The 26,405-nt window shown below is 36.1% G+C and overlaps 1 long non-coding RNA gene across 2 annotated transcripts; it reads right to left on the bottom strand.

The window, feature by feature from the left end:
- LOC107179327 lies at positions 1 to 24,128 on the bottom strand. Of its 2 annotated transcripts, XR_006218963.1 has the most exons (7): positions 22,761 to 24,128; positions 20,559 to 20,709; positions 19,213 to 19,295; positions 10,275 to 11,090; positions 4,152 to 4,780; positions 1,345 to 1,473; positions 1 to 183 (listed from the first exon to the last, which is right to left on the bottom strand). It is a non-coding gene; the product is annotated as an uncharacterized LOC107179327 (long non-coding RNA). The 2 variants fall into 2 exon arrangements; XR_006218966.1 differs by lacking the exon at positions 10,275 to 11,090.
- Between the last annotated feature and the right edge of the window lie 2,277 nt (positions 24,129 to 26,405).

Genomic DNA, 26,405 nt, shown 5'->3' with positions numbered 1-26,405 from the left:
CTTCCTTTATTGTAATAATACAGTATATGTTACATATAATACACAAAATACACATTAATTGACTGTTCATATAATTGGTAAGGCTTCCATGAAGTTTTCGGGGAGTCAAAAGTTACATATGAATTTTCAGCTGTTTGCGGGGGATTTGTGCCTCTAACCTCTGTGTTGTTCAACTGTATACTCCTGAAAATAAAGTCATGGGGATCAGAATTGAGAAGTTAAATTGTGGAAGATAAATCTCACAAACCAAATAAGGATAAAACTATAAAATTTATTATAAAGGAAATGATAGATATAGCAGACAAAGGAGGTTCAACAACCAAAAAATTTCTGAATAGCAGAACAAATGGAATGAAAAATGATGTAATATATAAGAAAACATTCCTAAAGAAAGATCTGATCTGTATATTGCCAAAGGCCCTTTATATGTGAGAAAACTTAATACAAAATAATCAACACCAAAACATATGCTAATGTAATTTCTGGTATTTAAGGATAAAATTACTTGGGCATCTTAGAGATGCCTGAGAAATTAAGTCTGATAAAGGAGAAAAACAGGTGTGTCTTAAACTTCTTCAAAGCAACACTTAATGACAGAGAACAGTGGGGCTGTGCCTGTTAGTTTCCAGGGGCAAAAAAAATTTGATCTAAGAATTTCATTCATAGGCAAGTTATCTTTCATATATAAAGACAACATTCTAAAGCAGGTAAGAATTTAGGGACTGGAGCACCCATGATAATTATTATTAGCAAAAGATGAATCCAAATAAAACACTTGATAAAAATTGCTAAGATTAAACAATTATGGAAATCTAGATATGTAGTTGAATGTTATAAATCCTGAAAGTGTAAAAACATACATAAGTGTGCCCATACACATACATAAACTACTGAAGAGTGGAGAAAAAGGGAAGTGGTAGGCAGGACCACTGATGTGTCAGCATATCCTTTTCCCTCTGCTTTCAAGAGATGCTTTTTAAGCACGGACTTCAGCCACTTCTAGTTCTTTCATAGTATTTTTTTTTCTTAAATAAATTTAAAGGATTTTTTAAGGAATTCTAACAATTCAGTGAGGAAACAGTTCTCAGAAGTCCATTTTTCACTTCACTTTTTTGTTTGTTATTTGTTATTAAAGCCATCATTTATAGAATTATCCTACTTAAAAATTTTTCTATGTTTTTGTATGAACATAGATGCTTAGAAAGACATTCACCAAATATTGAAGTTATTTCTGGGTAGTGAGATTTTAGTCACTATTAACTGCTCTCTATAGATGAGAGCATATAAATAGTTTTATTAATGAACAGTTTTAAATATCCAGAAAAGTGAATATTAATTAAATACCCAGAAAACTGGAGCATCTTTCTGATGTTGTCTTTTGGATCTTCTTCCTTTTCATTTGTTCCTGGGTGGGGGAAGGTAAAACCCATTTGATCAGTGTATGTAGGAAGCTCACAGCGGCACCATGTTAATCTTTGGAAGAATTACAAAGAAAGCTAAAGTTATTTTTTGCAAAAAGAGCTTACAGTTTACTTAATGGTCTTTAGTTTTTTGCATTTGTTTGAATGCAAGGGCCATGCTAACATTCTGTGTAACAGAAAGAGGATTTGCAAAGATCTGTGATATTTTTAGGTAGCTCTCTTACTCCCTGTTCACACCTAATCCAGGGCTCTCTTATCCAAGTAAATCGGCAATTTTTTATTTAGGAATTATTCAAGATATAAGGCAGCATCTTTGGCAGATACTTTTTGTGGGCTTGAGAGAGAAAAATGTAGATCTGAACTCTTTATTCTACCTAAAGAATATATTTTTGTGTATGTCTCAAGTCACTATTTTGGTTTAAGGGAAATTCTTGACTGAGCTGGCAATTTTCAAAGAAGTACAAATTTATCAGATTTTCATAACCCACATTGCACCAGGAACAAAAGTGAATGATCTCACATATTGTGTCCTAGATTTTATAAAATAATTTGTTGCTGCTCTAAAGATCCTTTTAGGATGAATTAGTTATTTATAGATTCAGATAGTTATCCAAATATTTTGTCATCAGCTAGTTTGAATTTTTTTTCTAAGTACACTGTCATGTTTGTGGGATTCTGACTGCAAAGCTGTAATGATGTTAACTACTTTTTATTGTCATGTTCATGAAAGAAGTTAAAATTTTGAAGATTAAGATAACATTTCATGATTGTCAAAGCTCCCAGCTTGACATACTACTTTCTAAAGTTTATTTAAAAAGGATGATGGGACTCTTTGGCAGTTATCTGGGTTTACTGGCATAAAATATATGGGAAGGAGATGAGGAGTTGTGTTTAATATGATAGGTCACTTACAACATTTGTGCAAATCGGCTACTCAAATATTTGCTAAATGGGCAGGCTTCCATGTGATTTTGAGTACTTGCTTTGTGATCTAGTTTACTTCCTATTTTTACAGTAAATTTAAACATCTGATCACCCTCTAGATGTCTTTACCTAGTACATGTCTTCAGTTTAATTGCAAAATTTGAAACACTTTCTTAAAATCATGAATTTTTTAGAATTAATCATATTACATGATTAACCACAAAGATCTTTCATAGTGAGGGCTATTAACATTTTTAAGTGGATACTAACAAATTGCTCACTGTAGTTGCTTTTGTAACTTTTGGTTCTGTATATTATTTTCTCCTCCAAGGTAAAATGACAGAGTGAGCATATTGCATAAAAACCAAGATCATCATTCTTTCACTGCCTATCACCCTGTTTATGCTTAACCAAGCATTTATTTATTAGTTCTTAATGGTAAGGGCTACAAGGTTACTACACCTGAGAGAAAAATCTGTAAGACAGGCTTCCTAATTAATCACTGGGAGGGTTCACAAAGGTCTAGCTATTTCTGTAAAGTGAAGCATTTATGCTCTCTATTGCAAGTGTTGATCACGAAAATGGCAGGTAATGCTTTATTTCTCTAAGTTTCTGTTCTTCGATTAGAAATAATGAACCCTTTATGTCTGTGTGTACATGTGGACGCCGTCATTAAAACTAGGGCCTTTGTTCAGGTGAGGACAGACAGGGATAGTTTTAAGAAAACAGAACTGTGGTACCAATATCTTAGGAATGATACTCAAATGCCACCCATGATGCTCTGAATTGAAGACCACTGTCTCAGAACAACAGGCTCTGAGACAGAACATTCAAAAGCAATAGTTCTGGCTGGCTCGGTTTGTAGAGCATGCAACGCTTGATCTTGAGGTTGGGAATTTGAGCCCCACATTGAGTTAATTTATTTATTTTTTGTAAAGAGTCACCATTTTGGAGTGCCTGGATGGCTCAGTTGGTAAGAGCATGTGACTTGGCATAGAACTTACATTAAAAAAAAAAAAAGCAAGTTTCTGTTAGGTGAGAGTTACGATATGATAACCAGGATCATTTGCGTCTAGTCAGCTGGAGCAATGTTCCATACGAGTTAACTGAGTTCACAAACAAAAACTGCAGTGAAAATTGCAGCAAAGCTCCATGTGAAATGGTGACTTAACTGACAGCATTGAGGCTCTTTCCCAGATTGACTGAGTCACTGGGTTCTATTGCACCAACTCTCAGATAAAAAGGCACCAACTCTTGCCATATTTACACGTCTATTTGGGAAACCACACCCTTCTCCCCAGTCCTTGGTATCTGCTTTGGTGTGTTCCCTGGTGCAGGAGCTTCTCTCTAACCAGAAACAAAAAGCATTGGCATTGCAGGTGTTAATAGCCTGTTCCTCCTTCTCTAGCCAGGACCCTGACATTGGCAGAAATCACTACTTAAGCCACATCGTTGGCATAACCTACCTTAAAAGCACAGTAATATTCATTTTTTAAGCCCAGCACATGCAAACAATACAGAGATGTGTCCTCCCCTTCCTGTGTTCATGTACCGCAAATGTAGCACAGCAGGACAAGACATCTAATCTACATACACTCCCCTTGTGATGTTTCTCTTCTTCCTCACCTACATCTCTCCCCATTTTGACAATCCTTACATTCATATTTTAGTTGCAAGAGATGCAACTGACAGTAGCCTTTCAGTGTTGAGTAGCTATGTAAATGCTCGCTTCCTCCTGGCCATGCTGAGAACAGGGCTATGGGCACAGAGTCCCTAGTGCATTTTATTAAAAGAAAGGCACCTTACCCAATGACTGCTGCCTCCTGTCCTTGTATTGACCAAGGATTCTCTGGGTCACCCTCATAGCCTCAAACACTTGCTGTCCTCATTTTTTAGGTTTTACAGATCATGCTTTGGTAAAATACATTTTATGCAGATGCTACTATAGTTTAATAAAAGGAATGATCTTTAAAAATTCAAAGAAGTTGACAACTTAAGGTCGTGGGAAGTAGTAGATCCAAGGCGTGAGGGAAATGTGCTCTATTAGTGGGGAACATAGCAGGGGAAGACAGATCAAGAAGAGGAGTTTCTATAGAAGGAAGCAGAAAGACAAGGAATAGAAATAGGAGATAATAGTTATACTGTTCTAGGAAGTTTTTTTCTTTGTGGATTGGTTTAATATGGTAAATGTAGAATGAGATGTGTAACTTCATCCAGGTCAGAGGTCAGTGGTCATGAGTTCAAGCTCTGGTTCTGTTTTATTTGGACTGTTCCATACTGGCAGAGTAGATTCCAGCAGCCTGAAGCCAGCCCTCTTCTACAGATGCAGGTGCTGGCCATTGGTGATCAGGCTGCAGGGCACAGATTTCCAACAGCGTCTCGCACTATTTTAAGTTATCCATCAGTAAAACCACTAGGTAGAATGCAGCCACATCCTGTTAAGGAAGAAAAAGCTTCAAAAAGAGAGCTATAAATCAATGACTGGCAATTAAATTTGTCTGAGGTTCTATAAATAATCAGACTTTTAAACATTAATTTTATACAAATTTGTACTGTACATGACTGTAGCATAAATGTGCTTTAATGGTTCTCAAACATTTCAAATTGAATAACATTTAAAACATTATATATTTTTTTCTACATTAATATGAAATCAACTTAAAATGTATATTAGAACTTACTGGATTTTTAAGTGGAAATCATTGATGCTACATGTATGTATTTATTTATGCCTTGTGTTGTCTAGAAAAAGACTGAAGATAATACTTGCACATATGCTCCAGATTATAACCCACATTCTTTCATAGGGACAAGAAATCAAACTCAGGGATTTAGAAAATTAGTTTAAAGAAATTGGACTCAGTCAACACAAAGAGGAAAGATCTGAGTTGTCCTCAGACAGAAATGAGTATGAAGTTTACCTGTGCTGTTTTGCCCCATGAGTTTGAGTAAATCACTTTCTCTCTCTTAATCTCAGCATTTTTATCTCTAATTTTGAGAATGAGACCCCATAGAGCTATAATGAAGATCTGGTAGAATGATGTTCAGACAGTCCCCCAGTTCTTTTTGTTTTTCTTTTCAAAGTTTTATTTAAATTCTAGTTCACATATAGTGCAATATTGGTTTCAGAAGCAGAATTCAGTGACTCATCACTTACGACAGCCAGTGCCCATCATAACAAGTGCCCACCTGAATACCCATTACTCATTTACTCTATTCCCCCACTCCCTCCCTCCATCAACCCTCAGTTCGCTATCTTTAAGAGTATCTTATGGTTTGTTTCCCTTTTTCTTTATTTCTCCCCCACCCCATATGTTCATCTGTTTTGTTTCTTAAATTCCACAAATGAGTGAAATCATATGGTATTTGTCTTTCTCCGAACGACATATTTCACTTAGCATAATACACTCTGGCTCCATCTGCATTGTTGCAAATGTCAAGATTTCATTCTTTTTGATGGCTGGGTAGTATTCCATTATATGTATATATAACCACATCTTTACCCATTCATCAGTTGGTGGACACATTTGGGCTCTTTCCACAATTTGGCTATTGTTGATAATGCTGCTATAAACATCACGATGCATGTATCCCTTTGAATCTGTATTTTTGTATCCCTTGGGTAAATACCTAGTAGTGTAATTGCTGGGTCGTAGGGCAGTTCTATTTTTAACTTTTTTCTTTATTTAAAGTTTATTTATATTGAGAGAGAGAACAGCGGAGGGACAGAGAAAGAGGGAATGAGAGAATCCCAAGCAGGCTCTGCTACTGCCAGCACAGAGCCAAACACAGGACTTGATCTCATGAACCATGAGATTATGCGAGACAAAATCAAGAGTCAGATGCTGAACTAAGCCACCCAGGTGCTCCTCTGTTTTTAACTTTTTGAGGAGCCTCCATACTGTTTTCCAGAGTGACTGCCCCAGTTTGCATTCCTACCAACAGCGCAAAAGTGTTCCCCTTTCTCCACATCCTCACCAACACCTGTTGTTTCTTGTGGTGTTAAATTTAGCCATTCTGACAGGTGTGAGGTAGTATCTCATCGTGGTTTTGATTTGCATTTCTGTGATGATGAGTGATGGTTAGCATCTTTTCATGTGTCTGTTAGCCATCTGATGTCTTCTTTGGAGAAATGTCTATTCAGGTATTCTGCCCATTTCTTCACTGGATTATATGTTTTCTGGGTGTTGAGTTTGAGAAGTTCTTTATGTATCTTGGATACCAACCCTTTATCAGATAAGTCATTTGCAAATATCTTCCTCCATTCCGTAGGCTGCCTTTTAGTTTTGTTGTTTCTTTCACTGTACAGAAGCTTTTTCTTGATGAAGTCCCAATAGCTCATTTTTGCTTTTGTTTCTCTTGCCTCTGGTGACAATGTGTACTAAGAAGTTGTTCTGGCCAAGGTCACAGAGATCGCTGCCTGTGTTCTCCTCCAGGATTTTGATGGCTTCCTGTCTCACGGTTAGGTCTTTCATCCATTTTTAATTCTTTTTAGTGTATGGCATAAGAAAGTGGTCCAGTTTCATTCTTATGCATGTCGCTGTTTTTCTCAACACCATTTGTTGAAGAGACTTTTTCCATTGGATATTCTTTCCTGCACTGTCAAAGATTAATTGACCATATAGTTGTGTGTCCATTTCTGGGTTTCTGTTTTATGGGTCTATGTGTCTGTTTTTGTGCCAGTACCATACTGTTATGACTACAGCTTAGTCATATAGCCTGAAGTCTGGAATCATGATGCCCCCAGCTTTGCTTTGCTTTTTCAGGGTTCTTTGGCTATTAAGGGTCTTTTGTAGTTCTATACAAATTTAAGGATTGTTTGTTCTATCTCTGTGAAAAATGCTGGTGGTATTTTAATAGGGATTGCATTAAATGAGTAGATGGCTTTGGGTAGTATAGACATTTAAACGATGTTTGTTCTTCCAATCCATAAGCATGGAATATTTTTCCATTTCTTTGTGTCCTCTTCAGTTTCCTTCACAAGTGTTCTACAGTTTTCAGAGTACACATCTTTTACCTCTTTGGGGAGGTTTACTCCTAGGTCTTATTGTTTTGATGCAATTGTGAATGGAATCAATTCCTTGATTTTTCTGCTGCTTCATATTTGGTGCATACAAATGCAACAAATTTCTGTACATTGATTTTATATCCTTTGACTTTGCTGAATTCATGTATTAGTTCTAACAATTCTTTGGTGGAGTCTTTTAGGTTTTCTATATAGAGTATCATGTCATCTGCAAATAGTGGAAGTTTTACTTTTTTCTTGACAATTTGGATGCCTTTTATTGCCTTTTGTTGTCTGATTTCTGAAGCTAGGACCTCCAGTACTATGTTAAATAGTAATGGTGAGAGTGGACATCCTTGTCTTGTTCCTGCCCAGAAAAACTCTCAGTTTTTCTCCATTGAGGATGATATTAGCCATGAGGTTTTCGTATATGGCTTTTATGAGGTTGAGGTATGTTCCCTCTATTCCTATTTTATAGAGGGTTTTATCAAGAATGGATGCTGTATTTTGTAAAATGCTAGAAATTTTTTTTTTTTTTTTTGCTAGAAGATCATATGGTTCTTATCCTTTTATTAATGTGGTGAATCATGTAGATTGATTTGTGGATACTGAACCACACCTGCAGCCCAAGAATAAATCCCACTTGATGGTGCTGAATAATTCTTTTAATGCAGAGAGTACCACAGTCCTGATGTATAGTATATATGCTCAGCTAAGATTAGTTTAGGACCCAGATGGATACATGGAAAAAAACGCAAGACAGAATTAATTAGATGTTGCATTTTGCAATACGGACATTAAATGTGAAGGAGTTTAGAGTCACTGAAAGCTGAAGTAATCAGAAAAGATTTTGTAGAAAGTTAACAAGCGTCTATAAATATGGAGAGGATTAAAGAGTGTCTTACTTAGTCTGTTTGGGGGTGGTATAACCAAATACCAAAAACTGGGTGGCTAATAAAAAACAAACATTGATTTCTCAATGTTTTTAGGGCTGAGAAGTATAAGATCATGGCATCTGCAATTTGGTGTCTGCTGAGAACCCACTTTCTGGTTCACAGACAGCTGTCTTCTTACTGTGTCCTTACATAGTGGAAAGGACAAGGGAGTTCTCTGGGGCCTCTTTTATAAGGGCACTAATCCCATTCATGAGGGCTCCATCTTTATGATCTGTTCACCTCCCAAAGGTCCCACCTCCAAATACCATCACATCAGGGATGAGGTTTCTATGTATGAATTCTGGGAGAAGACAAACATGCAGTCTATAGCAGGGAGTAAGAAGATGGAACCTTGCTAGGGGAAAGAACCTGAGCAGAAACAGAGGCATGAATGAGTAACAGCAAGTTAGGAGGTGAGGCCAATCAGTTCCACTGCTGTGGCCTGACAGTGACAGGAGCAGATGGCAAGGGAGATGTTTGGAGACAGACAATTGGCTTCATTTTGGGTTTCCAAGACTTGAGGTAACAAGATGTCCGAGTGAGAATACGTCTTGCATAGCTAGAGATGGGAGGGTTGGCGTTTTGAAAGGGCGTTTGAAAGGGCGTTTTGAAAGATTTGGAGGTCATCAGCCTCACAGTGATAGTTAAATCCAATGAGCTGTCAGTGAGAGAGGAGAGAGCACAGACCGAACACTGAGTGTGTGGAGGATACTATCTAGTTACAGAGTAGAAAGCAGAAGAAGCCCAATCAAAAATCAGTCCACAAGAGGGGTGGTCAGAATATTAGGAGAAAAGCTAGGATAGTGGTGTGGAGGCCAATGAAAGAATGGCCTTTAAGCAAGAGGGGGTAGCCAGAAGCCTGAGGAGGGCAAAGAAAGGAGGTGGTCTATGAGTAGCTGCTCCTCCCTTAGAAGAATGAAACCGGAGGCATCTGGATGGTTCAGTTGATTAAGAATCTGACTTCAGCTCAGGTAATGATCTCATGGTTTGAGTTCGAGCCCCGCATCTGGGTTTCTGCTGTCAGTGTGGAGTCTGCTTTGGACCCTCTGTGCCCCGCCTCCCTCTGCTCCTTCCTAACCTGCAAGCATGTGCACACATAGTCTCTCTTTCTCTCTCTCAAAAATAAGTAAACTTTAAAAAAAAAAAAAAGAAGAAGAAGAAGAAGAAGAATGAAACCAGTATACCCAAAGTGAGCCCTGGAAGGAGAACCATTGTTGGAGGAAGAATGTTGACCATCTGTTCTGCTTCTGTTGGTTCTGCCTTTTCCTTGGGCTCACTTGTACAGATGATTTTCTTTCTGCTCCTCATCTCCTGCCTCCACATCCTGATGCCTAGACTCACATAACACCTCTTTTTGTGTTTTGTCCAGAACAACTAATTTTATTCACCCTTAGAACAACTGGGACAGGCTAAATCTTTAAGAAAAGACTTTACAAAGTACTAGGAAACAACAGAAGAAAATAAACAGAACTAGACTGTCTTGGTTCAAACCCAGCCTCTCCCATTTAGTAGTTTCATAACCTTTGCAAATTAATCAATCTCTCTGTGCCTTAGTTTTCTACTCTGAAAAACGGGAATAATACATAGTAAATATTTCAGTAGTACATATTTCATAGGGTTGTGAGAACTAAGTAGATTTAATGTCTATAAAATTCTTAGATGAGTACCTGACATACTTAAAGTGCAATTAAGTATTTGCTATTCAATTAAATAAATACAGAATAGAAAGAATTGAAAGAGCAGTATGCATGTTTAAAAGCATAAATACTAAAGCCAGACTGATTGGGTTCATATCCCTGCTCTGTTATTTACAAGTATGTAAGTGTGGACAAATTACTTAACCTCTCAGGGCCTCAGTTTCTTTAGTTATAAAATGTGAATATAATATTAATTACTTCATCATGGTGAGGACTGAATGAGTCAATATATATAAAGTGCTTAGTAAGTACTGAATAGTTAACAGCGATTACTATTAGCTCTGTGGCTTACCAATGCAGCATTCTGACCACTAGGCATCATGAGTACGGTCCCCTTTTACACCCGATATAGGCAGACAGGCTTCCTTTGGGTCTTGGCAGTCTACTCTGGTAGATGCAGCTTCTTTCATGTCTTTATCTCTTTACCAGGAGCAGGATAAATCGACCACCTATTCTTTCACCAACCTAAGCCTGTTCATATTTCCTCTTTGTAATGACTGTGTGCTGACCTTACCCTTCAGAAGAATCTTTCAAATCAACTAGGATGGGGTGCTCTCTCTTAGAATAGAAAACATTTTTAATATAACCACCTGCAGTTGGCATTCATTTAATAAAATGCAAGCACGATTAAAATGAAGACAACATAGTCATAAGCAGAGAAGGAGAAAGGAACTTTGTTACAGGAATTTAAGGGTCATGGCTCTAAAAGATCCCTTCTCTAAAAGCAGAAACATGCAGGAAAACCAATTCCACATCTATAAAGTCTGGAAATGTTTTTATGGCAGAGGCAGGGGTTTTTCAGGTCAGGGACAGTGTACCTGACGGGAAGGAAATCTCGCTGCAGAAGGAACCTGAACTCAGCTGTATCTGCCTAGAACCACCATTTCTTGCTCTGATGTCTGGGGAGTAGATGGAAGGTAGCTCCAGCCTAATTTAACCATTCTGCCACTTGCACAGACAAGGGTAGTTCAGAAAAAGTTCTTGTCAACTGGATAAAGAACTGCCTTTATATCTCAACCATTTGGATGTTTCAGCTTGCAGATGCTGTGCAATCAGCAAGTGTCCATATGAAGATAACTTTAAATAGTCGTTTTCTCAAAATAACAATCTATAAAACATAAATAGTAAATTTCTTTTTACCATAAAAGAAAATTAGATTATCAGAAATAGAGGCTATAAGTCATATGTTGTACGTCTGAACTTTTTATGTACCATAATAACTAATCACTTGGCTATGAGGGCACTGGGGAAATTACAATAAATTATATTTTGTGGGGTAAGCACCACATGAATGAAGGCAAGAATATTATAGAAGTGACCTTCACCTTGTATGATGTCATAGAAAAAAATGATGCTGCCCTAATAACTTCATAGGGTTAATTAGTTTCAGAGAACACACAAGAGGCGGCGATGTCACAGAGCTTTTTTATTTTCTTTCCCGTGGGAAGTTGGGCTAATAAAAATGAAAAACATTTCAAGTAGCTAAGTAAGAAAGAAGAGTTGCATGGTTAGAAGGAAATGTTTTAGTGCTGTCCCCTTTAAAGGCCTAGTTCTCTTTCTCCTTAAGCTGCAAATCTTACTGTTTTCTCATGCATCTTTAACCACCAACTTGGGAATCTCTGAAATGACCATTGTTTCCAAAACTTGCTCTGAGGATGGATTTTTTTTTAATTTGCTAATGAATACAAATCCATTTAATCAGATAAGGACCTCTGCAGATAGGGAGACATTTATCTGTATAAAATATGTGGCTCTGTTTGGTCTTGCCACTTGGATCCCCCTTGGGGGTGGAGGTAAAGTTTCCCCAGTCGTGCTGATTTCAGACGAGTAAGTTTGCTGGTGTCAAAGATGGGCTGCCGCATTGGCTGGCATCTGGGGTACAGAAGGCTAATTCTTCTGAATAGAGCCATTGATGATCACATTTTGGAGAAACTTAATCATAGAGTAATTAGGCTTTAATTCTTACAAAAACTTACAATTAATTGGATCTTTTATATAACTTTTCTTGTTTGATTTAAAGTACCATGTAGGTTATAGGAACTTAAATATGGATTTAATTAGAATTGTTTTATGATTTTAATGAGTCTTAAAAGTCTTTTGATGAGCAGCTTGTATAATTATGGTATTTAAAATGATTGGGTAAATGCATACTTTTATAATTTACCTTTCAGGAAACTGTATATTTTGGAGGCTATTTTTTTGCATGATGAATTGTTTCATTTTATGTGCAGTTTTTTGTGGGGATGGGTGCTTAGTCCTGCCCCTAATCACCGAAATGTTTTCTCCCTAGAATGAAATTAAACTTTATAGAATCAAAAGCATCAGGCGGTAGCCCAATACTAGTCAAATTCAATCACAGAAATATTTTTGTTTTTATTATAAAGAAGACGGAACCACTACTAAAACTTTTAGCTGGGCATTCAGTTTTCCTACATAATCAGGTACAAACAAGTTACCTGAAGACAAGCTCTTTTTCTAAATAAAAAAAAAAAGGTAATTTTAGACAAATGACTTGAAATAAAAACAAAATGACATGCAGTATTGAGTTGTCAACTATTTAATGTACTGTCAAAACAAATGGAAACGAGTACTTTCAATAAGCCTGCAAAAATTTTAAATTAGACAAGGAAAACATTACTTTCTCCTCTTTGAGTAGGTCCTGTCCCAACTGATACTAAGTCAGATAAGGTAGCATTTGATCTTTTTGTGATGATTTAAAAAAAAAAAAAAAGTGTATTAAATAAGTAATATTAGGACACATGTTTGCATTTTCCATTATTAATGTAATTATTGTGTTATGTCCTTATGTTCTATCCTTCACTTTCCAGTTCAGGGGAAATTACTTACATGTGCTTGAAAATCAATCAGTGCAGTTCACAATATCATAAGAGTAGAGGAGAAAAACCATGGAGTCATTGCAACAGATGTAAAAAAACCTTGGATGAAATCATTTCATGATAAAAACTCTCAGAAACTTGTAATAAAAGCAAAGTTATTCAACTTGATTAAGGGCCCCTATGAAAAACCTACAGCTAACATAATACTTAAGGTCAAGAACAAGGCAAGGATGTCTTTTAGTTAATGTTTACTGAAGGTCCTATCCAGTGCAATTAGACAAAGGAAATAAATGGCATGCAAATAGGAAAGGGAGAAATAAAGCTATCCTTATTTGCAGATGACACGATGGTATAGGTATAAAACTTTAAGGAATTTACAAAATAGCTATTAAATTTAACGAATAAGTTTAGGAAGATTGCAGGATACAAGGTCAAGATAAAAACCAGTATTTCTATATACTAGTAACAAACAATTGACCATGAAAATTTTTAGATTTTATTTATTTTTTATTTTTTAGAGAGAGTGAGCATTAACAGGGGAGAGGGGCAGAGAGAGAGAAAAAGAGAACCTTAAGCAGGCTCCAAGCTCAGCATGGAGCATGATCCCATGACCTTTGGGTCATTACCTGAGCCAAAATCAAGTCGGACCCTCAACCAACTGAACCACCTAGGTGCCCCAACCATGAAAAAAAATTTAAAATCTCCACTTAAAATAGCATAAAAATACTCAGGAATAATTTTTTTTTAAAAGATGTTCAAGACCTAAACATTAAATTCGCTAATTCTCTATATACTCTGGTATCTAAATTCTATGCAACCCCAATCAAAATCCAAACAACATTCTTTGAAGAAACTGACATGATTTAAAATTTACCTTAAAAGGTACCTGTGCCTGCATGGCTCAGCCAGTTAAGTGGCTGACTCTTGGTTTTGGCTCAGGTCATGATCTCACAGGTGATGGATTTGAGCTTCATTGGTGGGCTCCGTTCTGAAGGTAGGGGGCCTGCTTGGGATTCTCTCTCCCTTTCTCTCTGTACCTCCCCTGCTTGCAATGTCTCTGTCTCTCTCAAAATAAATAAACTTTATAAAAATGAATTTTTATTTATTATTTTTAAATTTTTAATGTTTATTTTTGAGAGAGAGAGACAGAGCATGAGCAGGGGAGGGGCAGAGAATGGGGGAGACACACAATCCGAAGCAGGCTCCAGGCTCTGAGCTGTTAGCACAGAGCCCGACACGGGGCTTGAACTCAAAGACCAGGAGATCATGACCTAAGCCGAAGTCGGATACCCAACCGACTGAGTCACCCAGGGGCCCTCCCCACCCCCAAAAAAGAGTTTAAAAAAAAAAAAAAAGTGAAAAAGGAAGACAAAGTTGAAAAGTTGAAGGAATGTTGTCACCTGATTTGAATACTTAGTATAAAGCTACAGATCAAGACTATGTAAAACTGGCATATGAATAATATAGGCATATATGGAAATGGATAACAACAGAGTCCAGAAATTAATCTACACTTACATGATCAATTCATTTTTTAGAAAAGTAGCAAGGTAATTCAATGGAGAAAAAATAATCCTTTCAACTGGATATCTGTATGTGGAGAAATATTAGCCTGATGCTTAACTTTCATAATGATTAACTCAAAATGAATCTTAGGCTTAAATACGAGAACCTAAACTATTAAACCTCTGAAGACAAGAAAAAAGAGAGAAAATCTTTGCTACACTAGCTTAGGCAAACTTTCTTAAATAACATATAAGAAGTACAAACAATAAAAGAAGAAATAAAATGGATTCTCATCAAGATTAAAAACTTTCGATTAAAAAACTTTTCGATTAAAATCTCATCAAGATTAAAAACTATGTCCTTCAAAAGACATAGTTAAGAAAACAAACAAACAAAAAAACACATCAAGGCTGGAAGGAAATTTTCACAGAACACTTCTGGCAAAAAGCTAGAATCTGGAATATATAAGGAATTCTTACAACTCAATAAGAAAAAAAAAACAACTACATTTTTAGAATGGGGGAAAGATTTAAACAGACACATCACAAAAGATGATAGACAAATGGCCAATAAACAGTGGTAAAAGTATTCAGTATCACTAGTTGTCAGGGAAGTGTAAATTATAACCACAATGAGATACTAATACATACTTACTAGAATGACTAGAATTAAAAGGACTGACAATAGTAGGTGTTGATGATGATGGAAATAAGTGAAACTTCCATACATTGCTGGTATGAATGAAAAACAATATCACCATTTTGGAAAACAGTCTGAAAGTACTTCATAAAGTTAAACATATATATTTATTGTAGAACTCAGCTATTCTACTTCTTGGTATTTTAGTCCAGCGATGTAAAAACAAATGTCCAAAAAAGATGTCACTGCAAATGTTCATAGCCACATTATTTGTAACAGCCAAAAGAGAAGCAGCCCTAACCCTAAAATCTATCAACTGTTGGATGGATAATCAAAGTGTGGTATATCCCCTATGATGAAAATACTACTCAGCAATAAAAAGGAAAAAAAAATTAATAACTCAAACATGAACAGATCTCAAAAATGTGCTTGTTGGTGGAAATACAAACTGGTGCAGCCACTCTGGAAAACAGTGTGGAGGTTCCTCAAAAAATTAAAAATAGATCTATCCTATGATCCACCAATAGCACTGCTAGGAATTTACCCAAGGGATACAGGAGTGCTGATGCATAGGGGCACTTGTACCCCAATGTTTATAGCAGCACTCTCAACAATAGCCAAATTATGGAAAGAGCCTAAATGTCCATCAACTGATGAATGGATAAAGAAGTTGTGGTTTATATATACAATGGAATACTACATGGCAATGAGAAAGAATGAAATCTGGCCTTTTGTAGCAATGTGGATGGAACTGGAGAGTGTGATGCTAAGTGAAATAAGTCATACAGAGAAAGACAGATACCATATGTTTTCACTCTTATGTGGATCCTGAGAAACTTAACAGAAGACCATGGGGGAAAGGAAGGGGGGAAAAAAAAGTTACAGAGAGGGAAGGAGGCAAACCATAAGACACTCTTAAAAACTGAGAATAAACTGAGGGTTGATGGGGGGTGGGAGGGAGGAAAGTGGGTGATGGGCATTGAGGAGGGCACCTGTTGGGATGAGCACTGGGTGTTGTATGGAAAGCAATTTGACAATAAACTTCATATTAAAAATAAAGAATGTTACAATAAAAAGCAAAAAAAATGTGCTAAGTGAAAGATTTTAAAAACAAAAGAGTAAGTACTATATGATTCCAATAATATGAATTTTAGAGAAAGCAAAAGTATGATGACAGAAAGTAGTTGAAGTACTGCCTACAACCAGAATTGGGAAATGATAGTACAAAGAGACCATGAGAAAACTTTTTAGGATGAGGAAATTCTTCTGTATCTCAATTGTGGAGGTTCAATTTAATTGTATGAGATTACTAAAATTCATTTCAAATTAATGAATTGCACTGCATATAAATAACACTTCTATATATATATATATATATATATATATATATATATATATGAATATATATATATATGAATATATTTTACATATGGGGTTTCCCAAGAATGCCATGGTATAATTTACATGAGGTCTCTTACCTGTACTATATCCTTTCACTTTTAAAGATTTGTACTCAAATTTTTCCTCAACTACAGGATTAAAAATCATGCTTAGTTAAAAGGCCTACAAATATAAACCTATTAGTCATTTAACCACTTAGATATTTTCTTTTTATGGAATACGCCACAGGAGGCCCAAAACTATATAAAAGTTTTAGAAGTGAGTCAGCCTCCTTTATAATGAAAACACTGTTGTCTTAAGAATGTAGTCAGAGGATGCTGGCTTTTGTAACTGAAGGATATAATCATATAGAAATACTTCTGTGATTTTTGTTTTCTTCTTTATTTTTTAGACAGTAATAATCCCACCTGATAATGTATATGATAGTGACTGGTGGGAAACATGCAGTTAAGTAAGCTTACAAATTACGCTTCATTGAAAAGGACAACATGATTTTGCTGTTGTAATTATCAGAGCAACTAAGAAGTATGTTCTTAATTGTCTGCTTTTCTGTGTACCTGTTGAAATGCCTTTTTCCCAACCCTATCCACCTTAGTGGTCCATTTAATCAACTTTATACAAAACTACTAATATTACTTAATAGAAAGTCAAATGTAAAAGACAGAAACATCTACTGAATACAAGTCAATGTATTAACCAAAGGGGCACCTTCTCAATATGGCTATGAAAATGCCCAATCTATTTCTTCTTTTGGCTTCCACTTACTTTCTTAAAGAGTTTCTCTTCAACATTTTGACTTAACTTTACCATTGTATTGTCTGAGCTAATATTAAGTTACTACATAGAAAATTTCCAGACCTTTGGAACTAATCAGAGTCAATCTATTGAAGATAATCTTCTTAAATGAATGATTGTAACCTAAGAGATGTTATCTAAGTATTAAATCAACTACTTATTTTCTATTTTGTTTCCTATTTATTATATTTAAGTTTTTGAGTAATTATTTTCTTTAAAGAGAAAACAAAATCCTCCTAGCTAGTCTATGCTGAGCGAATTTACTACCCCATTCTGGATCAGGTATTTCCATCTTAAATCTCCAAATATATAAGTAGGATTAATTAAGAAAGATATTTATTTTCAAATATTTGAAGGGCTCTTACCTACCATCTGAGACGGTCTTGGTTTTGAAATTTTAACTGGACAGTTTAACTGACCTTTGGTAATTTCATACAAATAAACTAGATTAAATTGGTTGTACGATTGTATCTCCACAATCAAGACATAGCAGACTTCCCTCATCCTAAAGAGTTTTTCTCCTGCCTGTCTCCTGGGTAACAATTTCCACTTCTGGCTCTAAGTAATAATTCACCTATCATGGAAGATGGTCTTCTTTTGAGCTGTTTTAGAGGATAATTTTTACTAATGGATAGGAGTTAAAAGAGACATCAGTATGGCTTAAGGAAGAACTTTCTGACAATTAGATGTTAACTATTCATGAATTAGGAAGGTCTGAATACTTGCAAATTTAAATCGGTGCCTCACAGTCTCTTCCCATTTGAGTGTTCTCTGACTCTCCTGTATGCTTTGGAAGGGTATGTTCTGGTTAGTTGCATTTTCTGAGTAACTCTAAGGTAACTTCAGTTTTTTGTTTCAAACACTTGGTGAAAAGTCTTTATAAAATGTGTTACCACGGTGTTCTATTGTATTTTCCTGGCGTACATTGTGTTAGATTTGTTTTCTTTGATGATTTTGATGATTGAGAATGTTGTGATGACTTGGGAGTCACCATCATTTCTGAACATTAATCATCACTAATAAAGTTATCAGTGTAGATATAAGGGAGTTTAGGTCCTGTAATTTGCTTTTTAAAAAATAACTTCCTGCTCTCAGCTTTCTTTTGTTTTCATTTCTCTCCCCCACCTGACCCCCTTTACTCTGTGGACTCCTCTTTCTTTCCCATCTGTGCCCAATCCCATCAACTGGTTTGCCAATCTGAAGCTGTACTGGTTAAAAATGCAGTGTTCTTTTCTGCTTGTTTTCATGCCTTCTAACCAGATTTTTAAATTTACCTTTTCTTCTTCCTATTCAACAATTCCTTACCCTCCTCGCTGAATCTTACCCTTACTATATGCCTGCATGGATTATTTCAACAGCCTCCTTGTTTCCAGTCTCTCCCAATTATGATTCACCTTTGTATTTCACTGTCAGGCTAAGCTTGTATTAATTCAGGATTTCATTCCTCAGCTCAAGAACTTGCAGTGATTTCCTATTACATGATCCATCAAGTCCAACTATTCCCTCTAGGCTTTTATATCCCTCCACAAATGGCTCTACTGCATGATTTCAGATTCATTTGTTGTTCTATATACACTGGTCCTTCTCTGCCTCTGGAACACGTTACTACTCTCCTATCTTTGCTTAACATGACATTGTTGCTCAGTTATCTTTTCTCTATCCAAACTGAAGGTATCCTTCAAGTATCACTTACTTTGTAAAACCTTCTTTGGCAGCTCCTATCCATACTGACCTTTTTTTCATATCCATACCTTTTAAAATTTCTAAACAATGGAGAACGCTTTGTGCTCAATGACTTCTTCATTTTTACATGTTAGTTCTATCTCTGTGCTGGAGGGCAGAGAGATTTTATATTGAATGTTTCCCTACAAATATTAAGTAAAATGCAGGGCACACAGTACATAGCTTTCTTAACTTTACAGTGTACTTTTCATGTATATTTTCCCACTGATTATATATTCCATAGGTAAACTAATTCAACACCTACCGACTGGCTTATTTATCATGCATTCACTATCACTGCCATTCATTGCCCTTAAAATCTCTTCTTACCTCTTCTTTCTTTTTTGTTTTTTAATCTTCTTCCCTCTTCTTTTCTTCCAAATGTAAATATTATTCATTACTTTATGAAGATCCTATATCGATAAGGAAAGAAAATTATAAAAACAAAGATATGAGTCATCTATAACTATATAAAGCCAATCTTAACTATTAAAGGTTTTGTACCATTTTTTAAAACTTAAAAATGGCCTAAACTTATTAAAAACATAAAATAGAAACCCACGATCCCTTATCTGCAGTTCTGAGATACAAAAGCTCTTAAACTAAAAGCCTTTATAAATTTATAGTCTTAATTCACTCCACTTAAATGTTTTGCTGCAGATATATTAATTTGTTTGGTATAGGGTACTATCCTACACTATGGTAGGAATGTTACTTAACAAACAGAATATACATTGTATTACCTGTCTAAAATTTAAATAAGTCTAAATTCTGAAAATGACCTCAGTGGTTTCTGGTAAGGCACTGCAGGCCTGTAATACATTTGTATAATTCTGCACAGCCCTTCATTAAATCATATCATTTAATCTTCCAAATAAGGTTATAAAGTACCTACTATTATTATTGCTTTATTTTTCTAGATTAGGAAACTAAATTGCTGAGAGATTAAGTGACTTGATGGTCAGTGATAAAGCTGAAGCTCATGTTTTCTAATTTTAAGTCCTATACCCTTTTCTATGCCAATACCTTAAAAAGATGCTTTGGAATCTCTACTTTTTAAGAATCATAATAAACTGCCCTAGGAATTTATATGGATTCGGATCTGTGCTTGTCCAGAACATGCAGTCTAGGTACTATGAACTGGCCAGCTTACAGTGGTGAATGGAGAGTTGTTGAATATTAATTGCTGAATAAAAACCAGGATATACGAGCAGTCCTTCTAGGCACTTAGAATTTGAGGAAAAATGAAATAAAGGAAAGCCTTGAGCATCTGATTCAGTAGCTACAGGTGAGCGTGTGGTGGGCATCCAAAGGCATGTAAAATCAATAGATGAGAAATATTTAATATGTAGTTTCTTTGTAAATTCAGAGAAGCACTTAAATGTAAGTATATATCTCTAAACCAAACTTTATATATTCTTTTGATGTATATCCATCAATAAGTCGTCAGAATCCTCAAGGCTCTGTGTAGCTAATTAAGCATATCCTCAGCCTTAGAAGTATATGTGATATAATTTTAAGTATGTTATAAAGATACTCAGTGTGGTAGATTATTGGAATAATTGCCTCTCCATGAATCACCACTCCAAGCATCCTACACTTTCTCTGAGCTTGGCCAAATTACTTGCTTTGGTCAATGGACATCAGTAAATGTGGTAAGAGCAAAATCTTAATACCTACGCTGGGGCTATGGTCTTGGAATCTTGACACCACCATATTGTGAAGAAGACCAGTATGACAGGCCAGACAGAGACCCAGCCCATCCAGTTGAGCTGCCAAGGGCCACATGAGTGAGTCTAGGCAGGACAAACAGAATTTTCTTCAGAGCTGTGAGAAATAATAAATTGTGTTATTTTAATTCACTAAATTTGGGGTGGTTTGTTACATAGAAAACTGATACATCTAGCTGCCAGTTTTTCATATGGGAAGTCCCTTCATTCTGATTTAAATAGATTCCAAAGACTAAATTTACTCTGACCTGTGCATTTAAAGTCTAATACTTTCTAAAGATTATGCAAATGCATATATGTACATATATATATATATATGTGGATGTGTGTATATATATGTGTGTGTGTATACATACACATATATAAGCATTTTATAAAATTAATGTCACTCCTTTTTAATCTAATTTATGTGATAATAGTATAAAATCTATACATAAGCTTCTTAAATATTTACTTATATAAACAGTAGATTTTGTTGACCGTGAAGAAGACGAAGCATGTATTTCTTTTGGAATAAGAACAGAAAACAGGAAAAATATTAATATAAAGACTATGAGGTATATGTTTGTATGAGGGTTAATTTGTTTAAAGGCAGAAAAAAAATAGAGAAACCATAAATGGGATAGCAAGTAGGTTGGCTTTCCAGAATGAGAATGCCTCTAAGAAAATGGTGAAGGAATTTCTTGAGTAGAGAAATTGTGTGTGTCTCAGGCATGCTTACTCTCCAAGTGTCCAGCTTATTGCTGGGCCTTTGTAAATGTCTAATAAATACCCAATAGATGAATAACTACCAAATGAAGCTAAGTATAATAGAAATGAGAGGCAAACATTTCTGAATCCTCATGTTTAAAGTTGAAAACCAAAACTGCATCAAGTTTAGAATACTCACAGAATGGGCCATTACAGTTTTGTAGAACTAAAATTTCTTTAGTTCCCATATTTTAAGAAAAGAATTGAGTTTTGAATGAGTCAAGTCAAATTTAAATTCCAGCTTGGTAACTGGTCAGATGAGTGGCCTGATACAAATTATATAAAGAATCACATTTTCTTTTTAAAATATTTTTTTAATGTTTTATTTATTTTTGAGAGCAAGAGAGACAGAGCACAAGTGGAGAAGGGGCACAGAGAGGGAGACACAGAATCCGAAGCAGGCTCCAGGCTCTGAGCTGTCAGGGCAGAGCCCGACGTGGGCTTGAAATCATAGACCGCGAGATCATGACTTGAGCTGAAGCTGGATGCTTAACCAACTGAGCCATCCAGGCGCCCCTAGAGTCACAGTTTTCTTAACTGTAAAAATGGGAATGATAATATTTATTCTGAATAGTTGTTTTTGGATTAAATGAGATAATATACATGGAAGGCATATCAGCACCAAAGAAGGGTAATCCTTTGCTCTGCTTCCTCCCTTCTTCCTTCTTCCATCCTTAACATCTGTAAAAGCTTTCCAAAGAAGCAAACTCTGGCTGTACTTTTGGTGTAGTCTGAACCTGTGTCAGAAAAAACAAAACAAGGGGTGCCTGGGTGGCTCAGTCAGTTGAGCATCTGACTTTGGCTCAGGTCATGATCTCACAGTTGGTGAGTTCAAGCTGTCTCTGCTGACACCTCAGAGCCTGCAGCCTGCTTCTGTGTCTCCCTCCCTCTTTGCCCCTTCCCCACTCATGCGTGGTCTCTCTCTCTCTCTCTCGCTCAAAAACAAACAAACATTAAAAAAAAAAAAATCAAAACGAAAAAAAAATTGTTTTTTTTGTGCTCAGGACCTTAACAAAATTTGGGGCAGAGCAGGAGGGACATGAGCTATAAGAAAGGCTGTAACTACTAAGAACTTGTTCTGTATCTTTCTAGAGATACCTGCCTATTTACTCATAGGTACCAGGTACTTCCCTAAGTTCTGATATTGTTGGAATAATTGATCTAGTCCTGCCCTTGTAAAGGAAGGGGACAACACAGTGGGAGAGAAAGACATCTACAAAATAAGTAAAACCAATCTCTCAAGGTATGTAATATTAGAAGTAAATAAACACGTAATTCTGTATTATCATAAAAGAAAAAAATGGGATAACTTGCCTGGGGGAAGCAGAGGAAGAGGCTGGAAACAGAGGTGGATAGAGAAAAGTTTTCTCTGGCTGAAGAGGGGATATTTCAACTTACATCCTGAAAGATCAGTGAACCAGCAGAGTCTGCAGTGAGAGCTGAAGGTCCTCCTAAGGGGTAGGATGGAAGGAGCATAGTGGTAAAAGAGGCTAGATCTGTGAGTAGGATTCAAATCATCAAGGGATTTATAAGTTCTGATAAGGAGTTTAAAGTTTAAACATCATTCTGTCAGCAGTAGTGAGTCACTAAGAGATGCAACTAGGCTTTAGTCTGAGGAGGTGAAGTCAGTTCCCTGCAGCTGGTGTCCAGAAGGCAGAAAGATGAGAAAAGTCAAGTTAGACCTAACCTGGAGACATCATTTGTCCCCTACTAAATATAATCTAAATCAAATGAAAACCTTTAAAAGCTCTTAGGACTTTTCCATCTTTAGCCAGTGTTACACTACAACGTAGAAATGGATGGATCAAGATTGCAACTCTTCCCACTGCATCAAGTTTTTAAAATATGCTGGTTTCCATTCTCCTTACGTTGATGTAGGTTTGTTCTCTTCTAGCTCTCCTCCTGGCTGGATATGCCACAGCATGTCTTACAGAAGTAATACATTAGGTTAATAAAGCAATTATTTAATTGACTTTAATTTCATTGGCATTCCTATTAGCTGAAGGAAAGGGGTTCAATCACTGTTTACATTTGTAAAGCCAATATTATGGTTTAAATTATGGCCTTCGGATGAATTTGAAAATTGAAGCCTGATAATCCTTAAAGCAATATTTACAGAGGACTCTTTGTCTTTGTAAAGAATAACAGGAATGGAAACAAGAGCACATTAAATCAGAGGGGCTTTTAAATATTCATTTTGCAATCAGCTTCACTGGTTTCCAGGCCACTATCTAACTTCATAATTCTCTTTATGGAGAAATAGCAAATCTCCTGCTTTAATTATCCTGTGACGTAGAAATTAGTGCTTTGCATTCTTTTTTCTGATTCTGGAGTACAGGAATTCCAGATATAATGCTTACAAATATTCTTTCTCCAAAGAAATATCTTGAGAGATAATGTTAAAATTACTAATTCGAAAATGCAGACATTTTGGGTAGGTAGCTTCTGACTTAAAATGGGCTCTACCAAACAGTCCCTAATAAAATCTCTTCGAAAAAAACTCCAACTCCAAAATCAATCAGTATATTTGTTGTCAGTGGTTTTCCACAAGACGATGAAAACGGTCTAGATATAGAAACCTCTCCTACTTTGAAGATGAATGATCCAAAGAACTCAAATAGTACTTGTGAAAAGAGGCTCCAGCTTAAGGAAAAGTAAAAATCACTCTGGAAACACACACACACACACACACACACACACACACACACACACACACACAAAACATGTTAATATGCTTAATATAGAGATCACACCAAAATGTTAGAACACTTTCCTGGTATATCCTCGGTAGATGGAAGTCAAACCCTCTGTGGATAATCCTTAGGTTACAATCTGTAAAGACAAAAAAGAGAAACAATGAGATGTAACAAGAGACCAAAGGCCAAAGTGAAAATGGAAGTGGATAACATTTGGGGGTGGGAGGAATGATTTAAATTGGCACTAAAGAAAATCAAATTAATGATATTATAAGACTTATTTTCAAGAAAGAGGAAAACAGATTTAAAGCATCCATACAGGAAAAAGGTAAAGCAGATTACCTAAAAAGGGACAAAAATTAGACTGGCCTTAAACTTCAAGCAGCGGTGCCATGAGATGATGGCACATATACAACATTATTTTAGCACCATATTTTTTTTTTTTGACTTAGAGAAAAGTGGCAAAACCAGTACACAGATTTCCTATATACCTTCACTCAGATACTCCTTATGTTCAATGCCTTACATAACCAAAGAACATTCATCTATACTAGGACATTAACCTTGGGACACTACTATTAACTAAAGTACAGAACTTTTCCAGATTTCACTAGTTTTTCCACTAATGTCCTTTTGTTGTTCCTGGAGCTCATACTGCATTTAGTTGTCATTTCTCCTTTGTCTTCTCTAGTCTGTGGCAGATTCTGAATCTTTGTCTCGGATGGCCTTATAAACTTTTGAAGGTTCATGGTCAGTTCTTTTGTAGACTGTGCTTCAGTTTGGGTTTGTCTGATGCTTTCTTGTGATTAATTTAAGAATGAGCATTATTGGAGGGGCGCCGGGGTGGCTCAGTTGATTAAGCGGTTAAGCATCGGACATCGGCTCAGGTCATGACCTCATGGTTTGTGAACTTGAGCCTCTCATCAGGCTGTCAGTGCAGAGCCTGCTTTGAATCCTCTGTCCCTCTCCCTCTCCCTCTCTCTCTCTCTCCCTCTCTCTCTCTCTCTCTCTCTCTCTCTCTCTCTCTCTCTCTCTCTCAAAAAAAAAAAAAAAAGCACTAGAAGTGTGCATTACTGGGAAGGAAAGTCATAGAAGGAAAGTCACGTGCCTCTCTCGGTCTATCACATCAGGGATTGAATACTATCAGGATGTCTGACTACTGGTGATATTACTCTTGGTCACTTGATTAATCTGGGGTTTGTTAGGATTCTCTACCAAGGTTACTACTTTTCCTTTATAATTTTTAAATATTTGGGGGAGATGCTTTGATCTAATGCAAATATCCTATTTTTGCATAAACTTTCACCCACTAATTTTAGCATACATTGTGTGGCAGCTATCACTGTGGTATTTTAATAATAATTGCTATTTCCCTCAATCCTTCATATTTATCAAGTGGAATCATTATTTACCACTTCTGCCCCATTTATTCAGTTGTTTATTTATAGTCATATAGAATCATGAATATTTATTTTATTATGGAGTTACCATCCAGTGCTGTTGTTATTTATCTTGTTGCTCAAGCTGTTCTGACTTTGGCAACTGGCAACTTTTTCAGGATGGCTTACATTGTGTTTTCCCTGCCACAGCCCTAGAGTCAGGTATTACCCCAAGAGTCCCATTTCTTTCATTAGAGAATGGAATTTAGAAGCCAAGACTTGGGTGCTGGCTTTGCTCATTGTTACTCAGGCACCTTCTAGACCTCTTCAGTGGATGAACCTAGGAAATACAGGTACGGATACTGGGTCATGCATACACACCCATCAGAGTTCATTTCTGTGTCACTTACGTGTATGTTAAAAAGAATAAGTTCATAGTGATATCTCCAATTTTAATCCAACACCATAGGGCTTATTCTAGCCTTCCTCTATTTTTTGTAACTTCTTCCTCTGATAGTAAGAAATCTGAGTCCATTTTCTATAATTTATTTCTTAACTCAAACTCCAGTATATAAGCATAAATGAAAATAACTTTAAAAGCATCTAAGAATACCTTTAAAATCTAAAAAAAAATCTAAAATTTAAAAGAGCAGTTTTAAATTTCCTAATCCATATCTCTCTAAGAAACAAATTACCAACTAGAGAACGATGTGTGTGAACAGGTCTTTTTGTCCTTAGCCTTAAAGTATCCAGTCAAAATGCTGCTTGCCTTCCAGAGTTTCTTTGCTTAGCTTCTTTCTCCCCCATTCCCTTCAGTGTAGTTAATGTGATTCAATTGCGATATAGCTAGATTTCTTTTGTCGCCATCTGCATTCCATATTTGCCCCCACCTCCCAGTAGATCTTGTGGTATTCATACAATAAAATTCACCCTTAGTTGTGTACATTCTGTACATTTTGACAAATGCA

Source organism: Panthera tigris, chromosome A1 (genome assembly GCF_018350195.1).
Source record: "Panthera tigris isolate Pti1 chromosome A1, P.tigris_Pti1_mat1.1, whole genome shotgun sequence".
NCBI classification, from domain to species: domain Eukaryota; kingdom Metazoa; phylum Chordata; class Mammalia; order Carnivora; family Felidae; genus Panthera; species Panthera tigris.
This window is presented reverse-complemented; position numbering and strand designations above follow the sequence as displayed.